Source organism: Artibeus jamaicensis, unplaced genomic scaffold, assembly GCF_021234435.1.
Source record: "Artibeus jamaicensis isolate MK-2021 breed Jamaican fruit bat unplaced genomic scaffold, CSHL_Jam_final scaffold_833, whole genome shotgun sequence".
Classification (NCBI taxonomy): Eukaryota; Metazoa; Chordata; class Mammalia; order Chiroptera; family Phyllostomidae; genus Artibeus; species Artibeus jamaicensis.
In genome coordinates, this window is record NW_026522056.1 from 8,343,111 (window position 1) to 8,356,907 (window position 13,797).

The 13,797-nt window shown below is 39.3% G+C and overlaps 1 protein-coding gene across 10 annotated transcripts in view; it reads left to right on the top strand.

The window, feature by feature from the left end:
- Positions 1-13,797, top strand: part of NSD3 (nuclear receptor binding SET domain protein 3) — a 116,472-nt gene that overhangs the window by 14,251 nt on the left and 88,424 nt on the right. Inside the window, exon 1 of one of the 10 annotated variants that reach the window (XM_053659895.1) lies at positions 9,684-10,522. The exons of the other annotated variants lie outside the window; for them this stretch is intronic. The gene's annotated coding sequence lies outside the window, so the exon portion shown is untranslated. Of the gene's footprint in view, positions 1-9,683; positions 10,523-13,797 lie in introns of those variants that run through there. 10 annotated transcript variants of the gene reach the window in all.

Genomic DNA, 13,797 nt, shown 5'->3' on the forward strand with positions numbered 1-13,797 from the left:
CCTGAGCTTCGAGGAAGTTTGCCCCCTTCCCAGCTGCCCGATCTGTCTTCTGCTGTTAGTTTGGTTTTGTGTTGGACATATAAATAATCCTAGTGCAGACACTTTCTAGTTTTATTCATGACCTTTCTTGGGAAAGAAAAGGCAAATGTGTACAGTTATTTGTGAGTGCATTGTGTTAACAAACAGCCTGTGGAATTTCAACAATGCTAATTACTTAACAATTATTCGTCCATATTAAAAATATTTCCATTGTTAATCCAACCCTGTGGCCCCTTAACTATAGTACTCCCTTTTGTTTACAGTTGCCTTGTTTATTGATAGTGTGCCAGGCGCTGCAGTTGGCCTGGGGATTCAGAGATGAAGTCAGCCCCATGTCCTCAAAGCAAACTTTCCAGTCTTTCTATATACTCTGGCATCTAAGTTGTTATATGTCTCTGCATTAAGTAGTGTGCTTTCAGTAAATACTTGTAATTCGGGATTGTAACATATCAAGAAAGGCCTTTGTAGCAATCTAGATCATTTGGAAGGTGTGATATTAAGCCTCGAAAGTTCCTAACGGAACTGAAAATCCTTTTTGGTAACATAGGGAAGGACCTCCTCTCCCTTCGCACAGGTCGGGGCTCTTTGTTTCCTAAGCCTGAAAAAGTCTGTGCTCCCCTGCATCCTCTCTCTGTTCTCACATCCCCTAGCTTCTCGATTCAGATGTTCTCCTTTGTCACCTAGGGCACTTGTCCCTTTCTGTCAGCAGGGCTTCTGTCTTGCTCACCTCTTATCTCTAACTCTCAGGACTAAACAAAACACAGGCTCTGAGCATGAAATGAATAAATGAACCTTACCAGGAACGGTGTCTGAGCCTCATCTCCTTACTTTTCGTTTTGCTTTTCTGTCTCCAGTAATAATGTACCTTTATCATTGTAGAGAGCATGCCTAAATTTTTATCCCTGTAACTTTAGTGCTTAGCTCAGCGTCTGGTAAATAGTAAGTGTTCAGTAAATATTTGTTTTATTAGAGAAGCCTGTGCAGGCTGGGGTGGGGGCAACCTGGCCGTGACTTTTGGTCTTCTTGCCATTGTAGCAGTGGCAGAATGGGAAGGAAGGAGGAGCTAGTGTGAACTCAGCCCAACGCTGTTTCTGCCTGCAGAGGGCAAGTAACGAGCTGGTATCCAGAATTGATGTTATAAAGAATTTCACTGTTCTTTCGTACACAGATGTTTTAAGATCATGTTCACTTACACACTCATGCATACCCTTCCTTTACCGTGTATTAAATGCTATGGGTCACTATACGTAGAATGCTGTGCCAGCAGAAGAGGCGTAGCATTTAACCTAGCTGGCTTCTTGGAGTATGTGATGTGTAAGGGGCAGTCTGGAATAGTTTCTTGGAGTATTTTAACACATCTGAATAGAATCTTGAAAGATGAGTGGTTGAGGAGAGAAAGTACTAGACTGGTGGTGGACAAGGTTGGGAAAGCTGGAGCAGCAGGAGAGGAGGCTGAACAGGTAGGTAGGGGCCAAATCAAGAAAGGTCCTTCTGCTTTTGGATTTTGTCCTAAGGCATGAAGAGCCATGGGAGACTATTAAGTATGTGGGGGTTCTCGGTTTTTCTTTTTAAGTACTGCCAGTACGCTACAGAGCAGATTGGAGGTGGACAACTTTGGAAACAGGAAGAACAGTTTGGAAGCCGTTGGCTGTTACCCAGACGAGAAATGATCCGGCAGAATAAATGAATGTAGTACAAACTGGGAACATTTGCAAGAAAGTTGGGGAGTTAGAACTCAGCCTTGTTTCATGCATTGTGTGTATCTTCTCCCGGTTCGCAGGCTTGTCTTTTCACTTGTTTGTGTTGTCTTTCGGTACATGGTTTTAAAATTAATATTGCTGAACTTATTACTGATTTCCTTTGTGTTGTACTCTTTATGTATTGTTTAAGAAATCCTTCCCCACCTTGAGTTCATAAGAATCTACTGTTTTATGGTTTTGGTTTTTCTTAGAAGTATTTAAGTTTTACTTTTCATATATGGTCTTTAAGCCACTGGAGTTTGGTATGTTACATGGCGTGGATCTAATTTTCTCTTTTCTGTATGAATAAGCCATTTTCCTAGTACCATTCTTTAAGTCTTTTGTTTTCTCCTCCCCAGTCAGTAGTGCTTCTCCTGTTAATATGCTCAATTCCCATAGAGCCTTGGTCTGTGTCTGGGGTCTTCCTCTGCTGCACTGTTTGCCCCTTTACCAGTACCTCCTATTTTAATTACTGTGTATGTATAAAGCTTTTTGCAAACCTGCAACCTAGGTATGTGCCCTGACCAGGGATGGAACCCTCAGCCCTTTGGTGTACAGGACAGTGCTCCAACCAAGTGAGCCGCCAGCCGGGGCTATTGTGAGCACATTCAGTGTGCGATTAAACTGTTAATTTTTTGAACAGATATTGTACAGTATGTTGTTGAGAAACATATGTAATTGCTTTCTTGCTTTCTTTTGGAGCATTTTTTAAAATAGATGTAATCCATATGCACACAATTCACCCCTCTAAGGTGTACCTTTCTGCAGTTTCATTACCCGCAGAAGAGATCCCGTGTTCAGTAACAGTCGCCTCCCTCCTCCAGCCCCCGGCAGTCTCGGGTCTTTCTGTCTGTGCAGATTTTTCTGTTCTGGACCTTTTGTATACGTGGAAATGTACAATAGGTAGCCTGCTGTGAGAACATTCTTATTGAAATTGGGTAAAATTTATAGATTAGCAGGGCATTTAGCAGGAATGTTACTGTGTCGTTTAGAAAGTATGGCTGAAGAACAGTGCCTTAGTAGGGGGAAAGGAAGAGCACGGACCACCAAGAATTATTTCTCCTTTGTTTGCGTTGTTTAAGCATGAGATTCACATTTTACTTCTTCATTATTGAAAAGAGTGGCCAGTTTTATGCTTTTGCTTAGTTCCTTAATGAGCAAGTGTCGTGTAGCAAATCCTGTTGTAGAAGGGTATCTTGACACATTTTGGGGTTTTTTTTTACACAGACAGAGTGAGAACACTGATTTGGATGCATGTTGTCAGTAATTGTATAAAAATGACATGATTTATCTGGGTGGATAAGTGAGTAAAATCATGTGAAAAAACAAAAGGAATATATTCTCATCTGAATTATCTTTTAAAGCAAGTAGATTTTAATGAGAAATTAGTCAGCAGCCTAGAGTTCTTTTTAAAAGGCTACCTCGGAAAGTACCTTTAAGTCAAGATACACAGATAAGGTTTACTAATTTAAAACACTTATCTTACATACTCTAAGCCCTTTGTGTCACTTGGAGAATTTATATTTTATTAATATAATAGCTGAAAAATAGTTCAGAAAAGAAACCATTTTCCTCTAAACCGTAGCATTGGTGTTTCCAAGGGTCAGACTCAACCAAAATGTAGTACACCTCTTTAAATGATTTGAAAGTTTGCAGCCTTTTCAAACCTTGTAAACTAGACATCCTCAATTTTTATTTAAAAAGTCATAAGGAAACTAAAAATTGTTAAGTACCTCTAGAGTTAGTATCATTATGTAACGGCCTCAAAGTCAGAGGTCCAAGCATTTGTATTACTACTGGAATTTAAGAAATTGTTGGGGGGAATCAAATTTTTTAGTCAGAAATAATTAGCTTTTATACCACTGTGGTTAAAACTTTTATGGATAGCTGTAATTACGGATTGTATAACACTTGGTGTGAAAAGCACTTTCTTTTGTTTGTGGATAAAATAGTAAATCTTGTAATCTATAGGGTTTTTGTTCCCTCCCAGGATAAGATCATCTAAAGACAAATGGAACAACCACTTCCATTTGTAAAGTTGTTTATATTTTCTTGACAGAAACTTCCAAGCAGGATCCATTTTGTTTGGAAGAGTGACATAGAGTTGTGTAGTCACTGTACCAGATTCAATTATTGCTCTTTGTGTGGAGCAGAGCTAGGTTAGATGCTATCAATTTTAGCTGCTTTTAGTGACTACAAGGTAAACATTGTCGTTGATTTCCTTTTTGGTAGTATAGAGGTGTGGTCAAGTTCTTAGAACCAAGTGGTTGTTTTTTTTTTTCCCATAACCCCCATCTTCGCATCGGATTTTTTTACTGTTGTTGTTAAACTGTAAAAAGGCTCGTGATGGAAGAATATTGATTTTTTCTAGTGTAATTTGCATCCTGTTCATCCTTAATAGCAATTTGTGTTTGCTGATCTTTAAAGTGTGCGTGTTTGGGCTCTTTAAAAACATTCAACTCCTGTGCCTGTGTTTCCCTGCCATTGAGTCATCTCTGACTCCTGGTGACTCTCTGAGGGAATGAGTGGTGTCCACAGCGCCCTGTCCTGACCCGAACGGCCCTGCTCAGCTCCAGGGGCCTCATGCCTGTGGCTTCTTTGATGGAGCCAGTCCGTCTCACACTTGGTCCTTCTCTTTTCCGGCTGCCGCTGTTTCTCCCAGGGGCAGGGTCTTTTCCAAGGAAACCCGCCTTCTCAGGACGTGCCCATAGTAGGACGGCTTCGGTTTTGTCATTTTTGCCTCCAGTGACGTTTCAGGATTAGTTCACTGTGGATGCCACTGGTTGTCTTTCTGGGGGTCCAAGGTATCCGTTGAGCTCTCCTCTAACACCGTATTTCAAATAAGTCACTTTTTTCCCCATCAGCCTTCTTTCCTGTCCAGCTTTCACATTTGTACCTGGTAATTGGGAATATGAAAGTATGAATAAACTTAGCCTTGGTCTCTAATGACACATCATTCATTGCTCTTGGTGATCTTTCCTCCATTGCTGCTTGCCCTTTCGAATCTTAGCATTTTCTTGATTTCTTTGCTCCTTACTTCCATAAAGGATGAATGGCTAACAGTTTTAAACAGGCAAGGTAAAGTAGAATAACATAACTCTAATCTTTTTTAACAACACACTGTTGTTATTACATGATTAACAGTTAACTAATTTTTAATTATGAAAGCCAAATGGGCAATCCAGATCACTCTGATCATATAATTAAATTAAAATGTGAATAGGACACAGAATCAAAATAAAGGAGTCTCTTTTAAAACCCTGGCATTAGGGGATTTTAGCATTTTTCCTACAGTTCAAGCATCGTTTTCAAGCTTTTTTATAGAGTCTCTGGTTTCACTTTTGATAACCTATGTACTGAAAGTAATGGACCATATTTTTTAAAAAGTTAACTACTCCCTCCCATTATTTTCTTTGTGTAGATTTGAGGGGAAAATAATAAAATGAAAATCTCTCTCAAATCTGTCATCAAGACATCTTCGTTCTCAGTCATTAGAGTCATGGCTGGAGAAGTTTTCGGGGGATGTGCATGTAGGTACTAAATTCGTTTCGATTCAGGATCTGATTTTCAAACATTAAGTGATCATCTAGTTAGAAATGAGTGCATTAATGTATTTGGTAGTTTTATCTTGTTACACCTCAAAGAATGTATACTTAAGCTTGCCATTATATACTGAATTTATTTATTTTTTTGCTTTAAAACAAAATGACCCTCTAATTTTTCAACAGTATGTCTTAAATTTTTCTTTTTAAATGTTTTGCCACAGAAATCTTCAAACAGTAAAAATGCCAGGTTTTCAAGAACCAGCCAAGCTGATTCATTACTGCAGACTGTGTGCGTGCCCTCTATTCCTGTCGCTATAGAAACACATGTAGACTGGATTTATCATAAATCATGAGACATGTTTCTTGGAACAGTTCACAGAAAGAAACATCTGGATCCCTTGTTTATCCTGGGGCAAAGGAAGGCTGCCTTCTTTTTCTCTGCTGTGGAAATCACATTATATTCTGCTAATTATTTAGCTGTAAAAAGTTTAATGTTGGTATATCAAGTATGCTTGGCATTGTAGTATTATTGATTAAATATATATTTTAGTATGATTGATTGTAATAGAAGAGGTTTGGAAAATAAAGATTGATGTTCATGCCAATTCAATTAACTATGACCGAAAATTTATGTTGGGTGCTTTCACCTTGAATTACCGATTTACAGTATTAATGACACTAGGATTGTGAATAGACGTGCTTATACGGAGTTTTTTTATATCTTTTGGCCTTTCATTGGGTTCATAGACTCCCTGGAAATTCATCGGACTGCATGCTAGCTTCTTGGTGCTTGAAGCCTTCATGGTTAGCCCAGGACTAAGGAGGATCTCAGTCGTCAGATGAGCGGTTGTCAGGCAGAGGTTGCCGAGGGTACTACCTGAGGGTGCAGTTAAAGTCTTAACTGCATTTATATTGTTTCATTCTCCGTGGAAAGATACTCAACAACTCTTTAAAGTATTTCATTTATATGTAGTAACTCCCTTAAGTTTAAATTGTTCAGTTTAAAAGATTTTTTAAACCTCTCCTCTGAGCGTTGGCTTTGTGTTTCTGGAGAACATGGATGAAAAAAAAATTACTTCCTGCTCTTAAGAAAACCACATAAACAGGTTGTTTCATGATTAATTCTAAGAGTCCTGCATAGTGTATCTTAATAACACAGGAAAGTTACTCAGACTAGCCTACAGCTTAAGTTACTATTTCTTGGAGATGACTTTTTGAGCTCAAAAGATGGTTAAAGGTCAAGCCAAAAAAAACCACACATATATGTCAAAGGGCCTATTAGGCACCAGAGACAGCATCAGTCAAAAAGCACAGTGGTATAAAATCCTAGTGTGTACAGTAACTCCCAGTAATTATTGCTGGTGCACAGAACTGACTGGAGGTTGGAGACAGGGGTAGAGCCCTTGCTTGGGTGGGCCTATGGGCTCGGTTGGTCCGGGTGCTTGGACTTTCTCGAGGAGTGATTGAAGGATTTTAATAAGGAAAGTGTTTGGGTTAGATTTATAAATCGAGTAACCTAGGAGTGTATTTAAGGGGTAGGTGGGTCTGAAAAGAAATAGGCAGTTTATATGACAACTTAGAACCATTTCTGATTTCAAAAGCTTGAATGCATGTCAACATGAGGAATTTTGTTGTATAAAGAAATACAGAGTTTTCTGTTTTGGAGAACAGACTGATGTTAAACATAGAAAAGTAAGTATATATAGTAGAGCATGTAATTCTATAAGGTAGAATCTAGCAATATATATGTTCTACCAAATAGAATTGTTCATTTTGAGAATTTGTTAAACTGACTTAAACTAGACATTTAGAATGTCATTCACACTTAATTGGTATGTATAGCCTCAAGCTGTTCATCTGAACTATGTGACATGCCTTTTTTTCTTTAAATTTAATTTCTAAGATTTCACTTAAGGATGCTATAAACTTTTCTATTATCATTTGCTTCATGAATAAGTTGGTAAATAAATAATAGCCTTAAATCATCAGTTGATAATTTTCAACTTTCTTTAGAACTGTTTATGGACAGCTTCAACAAAATTAAGAAAAAGTACTTATTGATTTATTTATCTTAAAAAAACCTAGAAACATTGGTCAGAGGAAAAATTTGTTACAAGTTACTTGCCTTTGGTGGGCTTTTGTTTACTTCGAAGTGCATGTTAGAATGGGTGGAAGACCAGTGTGATTGTGTCATCTCCTACTGAGCGGTTGGCTCAGGGGAGGGTCACTGCGGAAGTGTGAAGTATAAAGTGTGAATGTCTTGTTTGCATTGCTATTTGCTGTACATACTTGGGGACTGGAGGAAATGAGCTTACTTTAACCAGCCAGTGCTTTGCAACAGAGCACCTGTGTTTGACCCCTCCCTTAACAAGGTGTCTGACTGTGGGTGGGCAAGTTACTTAATCCTACTGGCCTTCACTTTTCATTTGTAAAATAAGAGTAGTGATAGTATTCCCTCAAGGGGGTGTTATGAGGAATAAAATAATGTAACAGATGTGAAGCATTTAGGATGTTATCAACACATAGTAAGTCCTCAAATGTTAGTCATTATTATTACTTTAGTTATACAAAAAAATTAAAATACGGTCATACTTCGGTACTCATGAGCTTCAGAACTTGTCAGACCCTGTAGTCATTGCATTTTGACGAGGAGGAAATGTTTCCATACTCGACACTCGCTCAGGACTGGTCACAGTTAGAACTTGTATGAGTCACGACACCACCCTGCAGGAGAAAATGCTTCATAGATTGGTAGTCGTCACTTTCAGCTCTTGTCATGAGTTCTGGAATGAATTAACAGTGAGTACCAAGGTACCACTGTATACCATCTTTATCAGAGACTTATTGAGGACAAAGGTAGAATATTTGGTGTCTTGTGCTAAGTGATTTTAAAATTAGTGGGTTAAAAACACCTAAATCCACATCCTGCCTGTCTTGCATAGTCTGAGTGCTTTCTTAATGAACATTGTTCTGCTCAAATGTCTGTTACAATGGTAACACTGTTTAATTCTTTTATTGTTATTTTTAAATTTTAATTGATTGGGCTATTATAATTGTCCCGATTTCCCCCTCTTTGCCCCCTTCCACCCAGCACCCCCACACCCTCTGGTAATCTCCCCTCCTTTGTTCATGTCCGTGGATTACGCGTGTAAGTTCTTTGGCTACTCCATTTCCTATACTTGGCTCTTAACATCCCCCTTCCTATTCTGTAACTACCGATTTGTACTTCTTAATCCCTTCACCTTTTTCCCCATTCCCCTAGACCCTGGCCCACTGACCACCATCCCAGTGTTCTCCATATCTATGATTCTGTTTCTGTTCTGCTTGTTTGTTTAGTTTGTTTTTTAGATTCAATTGTTGATGTTTATATATTTATGGCCATTTTAACAATCATATTTTTTACCTTCCTCTTTTTCTTAAATAAGTCCCTTCAACATTTCACATAATAATAGTTTGGTGATGATGAACTCCTTTAGCTTTACTTTGTCTGGGAAGCACTTTGTCTGCCCTTTCATTCTAAATCATAGCTTTGCTGGTTGGGGTAGTCTAGGTTGTAGGTCCTTGCTTTTTATCACTTTGGATACTTCTTGCCAGTCCCTTCTAGCCTGCAAAGTTTCTTTTGAGAAATCAGCTGACAGTCTTATAGGAATACCCCTATAGGTTATTATCTGCTTTTCTCTTGCTGTTCTTAAGATTCTCTTTCTTTAACCTTTGACATTTTAATTATGGTGTGTCTTGGAGTGAGCCTCTTCGCATCCATCTTGTTTGGGACTTGCTATGTTTCCTGGACTTGCATGTTTATTTCTGTCATCAAATTAGGAAAGTCTTTCATTATTTTTTCAAATAGATTTCCTATTTCTTGCTCTTTCTCTTCTTCTGGCACCCTTATGATGCAAATGTTGGACCCCTTGAAACCTCCCAGAGGTTGCCTAGACTGTCCTCATTTTTTTTTGGATTCTTTTTTCTTCTTCTTGTTCTGATGGGTTATTTTTTTTGCTTCCGTATGTTCCAAATCATTGATTTGATTTTTGGCTTCATCCACTCTACAGTTGTTTCCCTGTAAATTGTTCTTTATTTCAATTAGTGAATGCTTCATTGAGGACTGGATCTTTTTATGTGGTTTAGTTGAGCATCCTTATAACCAGTGTTTTGAACTCTGCATCTCACAGATTGCTTATCTCTATTTTGTTTAATTCTTTTTCTGGAGTTTTGTTTTCTTCTTTCATTTGGGCTGTGTTTCTTTGTTTCTTCACTCTGGCAGCCTCCCTGTGTTTGTTTCTGTGTACTAAGTAGAGCTGCTTTGAGTCCATGTCTTGGCTGCATGGCCTAATGTAGTAGGTGTCCTGTAGGGTCCAGTGGCACAGCCTCCCCTATCACTTAAGCTGGGTACTTGAAATGCACCCTTCATGTGGGCTGAATATACCCTTCTCTTGTAGTTGAGCCTTGATTTCTGTTGGCAGATCAACGGGAAGTATTTACCCAGGCCAGTCAGCTGCAAAGACTGGCTGTAACCACTGATCACCAACGTCTGTCTTCTGTGGTTCAAGGTCAGGGTGGTGGTGCTCCACTGTGGTCTATAGCTGTCTACTGGGTACACAAGCTCCGGAGTTTTCCAGGTGGTATAGGCCAAGGTCAGCCCACACCTGTGTTTTGCTTGGGGCCACCCTGACTGGCCTATAAAGCAATCTGACAAGGCTCTTAACTTGTGCTTGGCTTGGAGATTCTCAGGCAAAGCCAAGCTGTGAATCTAGGCTGGCTGCTGCTAGTGCTGAGCCTGGGGCCACTTAGCAAGTGGTGTGGGCACAGGGGGTTCACTGAGGTTGGCTGTTGCTTGTTTGATAGGATATAGGAAGTTTTGAAGCATGAGTAAAGACCACCCATTCATATAGAAAAGGCTCTGTTAACAGCTTGGATGGGCTAGTGAGTTGGGTGGGATGGAATCTCAGGGGATCTCCGGGGTGGGACAAACAGTGTTAGCCAGGTTGATGGAGTCTGAGATATAGCACCTGCCTGCCAGCTCTGAGACTCTGTGGGGAAGGGTTCAGAAAAGGGACAATGGCCTCTGCCCGCCATTCAGTCTCAGGGAAAGTTGTCCCTAAGCTGTCACCTTGACGCTAGATACTTCAGTTCCTCCCTGAATGCCACTGGTATCTTTCAAGCCGCTACCCTGGTGATGGAGCTCGGAGGAACTGAGTCTGAGTAAGTTTGTTTGTGGGTTAGGAGGAACTCCTTGGGACTCCAGAAATTTCTTCCACCTACTCAGTCCCTGCTGGTTTTTACAGCCAGAAGTTTTGATGACATACCTTTTTGGCACTGGAACCCTGGGCTGGGGGACCTGGTATGGAACTGGGACTCCTTGCTCCCAAGATATCCTCCCGAATTTTTATCTACCACAGGTGGATGTGGGACCAGCCCAGTCCATGTCTCCAACCCTCCTACTAGTCCGGATGGATGTGGTTTCTTTAATTCCGTAGTTATCAGACTCCATTCAGCTCAGTCTCTGATGGTTCTGACTGATGGTTGCTCTATGATTTAGTCATAATTTTGATGTGGTTGCGTGAGATACCACCATCTTGACTGGAAGTCCCCTGTTTCTTAGTCATCTCCTGTTCCACAGTGTTCATTACTATTTTTTGAGTCCTACCCATAAAATCTTCTCTAGTCTATTATATTGTAAATGCCTTTAGGTCAGAGTTGAAGGTTTTCACAAAATCTGTTGCCTGGTATTGTACTCGATAATAATAGCCAATAGGTATTGAGCTCTAACTATACCTATGTACTGTCTGAAGTATTGCACACAGTTTAATTTTAATTCTTACAACAACCCAAGGTAAACAGAAAATTATAAGTACGTATCTACAGTTTCTTGATAAGGAAACAGATTTAGGAAGATTGAAAGGTGCCTTAAGCATAATCCTTGGATGTGCGTTTTGGATCCAGCAATTTGATTCTGAGCCCCTGCTAGCTAGAGAGCCCCCTAGTGCTGGAAAGTGTTAACTGCGATGTCAAGCAGCATGTCAGCTGTCGGGAGGCTGGCTGCCAGACTCCAGTGATTATCAAAATTACTATAAAGGAATTTAGTTATAATCTTAACATAGCTTTTTTTTTTAAAAAAAAAAAAAGATTAAAACTGCTTTCTTGATTGCATTATTTTATTATTTGGAGGGATGATATGAAAAGGTGTGGCTCTATTCCCTTTATAGTAATTTTAACAGTGTGGACCGTTTGGCTTAGTTGATCTAAGTATGGTGTCAGGATTTAGTGCAGGTTTTACCGCTTCCCCTAATCACATTATTTATTTCCCCAATTTTTGCTTTTCTCGTTTTCAAAACTTTAAGAAAGTTTAAAAAATATTACAATCCACACTTGGATTAGCCAGTTGCTAACATCATGCCTCCTTGGTTTTGCTTTAGGTGTGTGTACTTTAAAACCCTAAACCATTGAAAGCTGTGGCCCCCGTCACACCTCACTGTTGTAGCCTGGGCGTTCTCTTACAGAAACAACACTGTTAACGTGCCCTTGAAAACCAGTAGCTCCATTGTTCAGTAGCCAGTTCATATTTAACATTTTCGTTTTTCTCCAAACTGTAGATATTTTTACCTATGGGTGTGTATTTAAATTTAGGATTTAATCCAAGTTTGTGCACAGAATTAGGTTGTCTACATCCAATCTTTTAAAAACTAGAATAGTCTTTCCACCTTCGCTGTTTGAAGAGCTCAGGCCAGTTGTCTGAGGGAATGTTTTACATTTTGGATTGGTCTGATTGTTTTCTCATTCTGAGATTCAGCTTAGCTCTGTATGATTTGGGGGATTTATTTGGAAGCTGATCTTGTATATGACAGGAATAAGAACCAAACATACAGGTTGTATCTTGTCAATTGTCAATATTTAACAATTCCAATTGAACTGCCTTCAGTTTAGAAGTTTAAAGAACTTTTGAATTCCACCTGTATAGTTGTCCCATGTGTATTTACAGAATGTTGGCGTATACTCTTCTGATGTCTGTGAGCTATCCATTTTTTCCAAGGGTCAAAATAGGGTAATGTTTCAATTTTTAAACTATATATAAAGAAATGGTTTTTAACATCAGCATTATCAGTATTGTTAGTTGGGATCCCAGGCGCTAAAACCAGACTGCTTTGATTCTAGCCCAGCTCTGTCGCACTTAAGCAACTCATTTAACCTTTCTGTTCTGTGTTTCCCCTTCTATAATGGGAACTAATATTAATACCTACCTGAAGGTTGTTGGGAGGACTAAATGTAGTATTATATGTAAAGCATTTAGAATGGTTTCTGGCATATACTAAGCATGATTTAAGTGTTGGCAGTAGTTAGTATAGAATAGCTGAATCCTCTTAAAACTTATAGTTGAGGGAAGTGGAAGTTGTATAGTGGTAAAAAATCATAGGCTTTAGAGTCAAACATGCTTAGATTCAAATCCTAATTTTGCCTCCTGAATCTTTGCGGTTTAAGTAAGTCATCTAATCCCTCTGAAACTCAGTTTCTTTTACCTATGAACCAGGAGTCACAATGCATATTTTACAGAGTCGCATGGGAATTAAATGAGGAAACATTGAACAACAATTTAAATAAAAGAATAAATATGAGGAAATGTATAAAGTGTGTGGCCCAGCGCAGGTGACAGAAAAATGAGAGTACTCTCCGAGACCTCCCACCCCCGGCCCACGGTAGAGCAGCATGAGCATTCTGAATTCGTGTGTGCATTTGTTTCAAATTTTAGAACTTCTAAAATTTGTTCCATTTGCTAACAGCAGAATAGACAGCAGCTGTTTAATTGGGTACACCTTTAAAAGTATGTTGTCTCCTCTTTTCCCCCTTCTCTTCCCTTTTCTGTTTTGGGTTATTAGTCGTATTATGGTAAATCTTACTAGATAGAACCAGGATGGTAGACATTATTGTTTTTTAAACCTGTAATTTTTTAAAAGATTTTATTTATTTACTTTTAGAGAGGGGGGAGGGAGTGAAAATGAGAGGGAGAGAAACATCGATGTGAGTGAGAAACATCGGTCGGTTGTATCTTTTATATGCCCGGACCAGGGACCAGATCTGCAACCCAGTCACGTGCCCTGACCGGTAATTGAATTGGTGACTTTTCCCTTTGTGGGACAACACCCAGCTGAGCCACACCAGTCAGGGCAGGATGGTGGACATCATTAATTAGTCACAGAATTGAACTGAGCTGTAGTCTCAGAATCGTTCTTCATAGCATTCCAGATAGCTACAGTGAGTTCATGAGACTTCATACAGTAGTGAAATCCTCTCTGCCTTAGAGCTTTCTAGAAGAAATGTTTATGGGATCGTCAAAATGATATCTGGACTGTCCATTAATCCTCTATCTTGAGATGTGGGCTTGTCAAACCTTATGACAATGCAGAGTGGTCTTAAGGCATTTCCTAACAGATGCTTATCTGTATTATAACATCCTTACGTAACCTGGGCATCTTTAGACATCT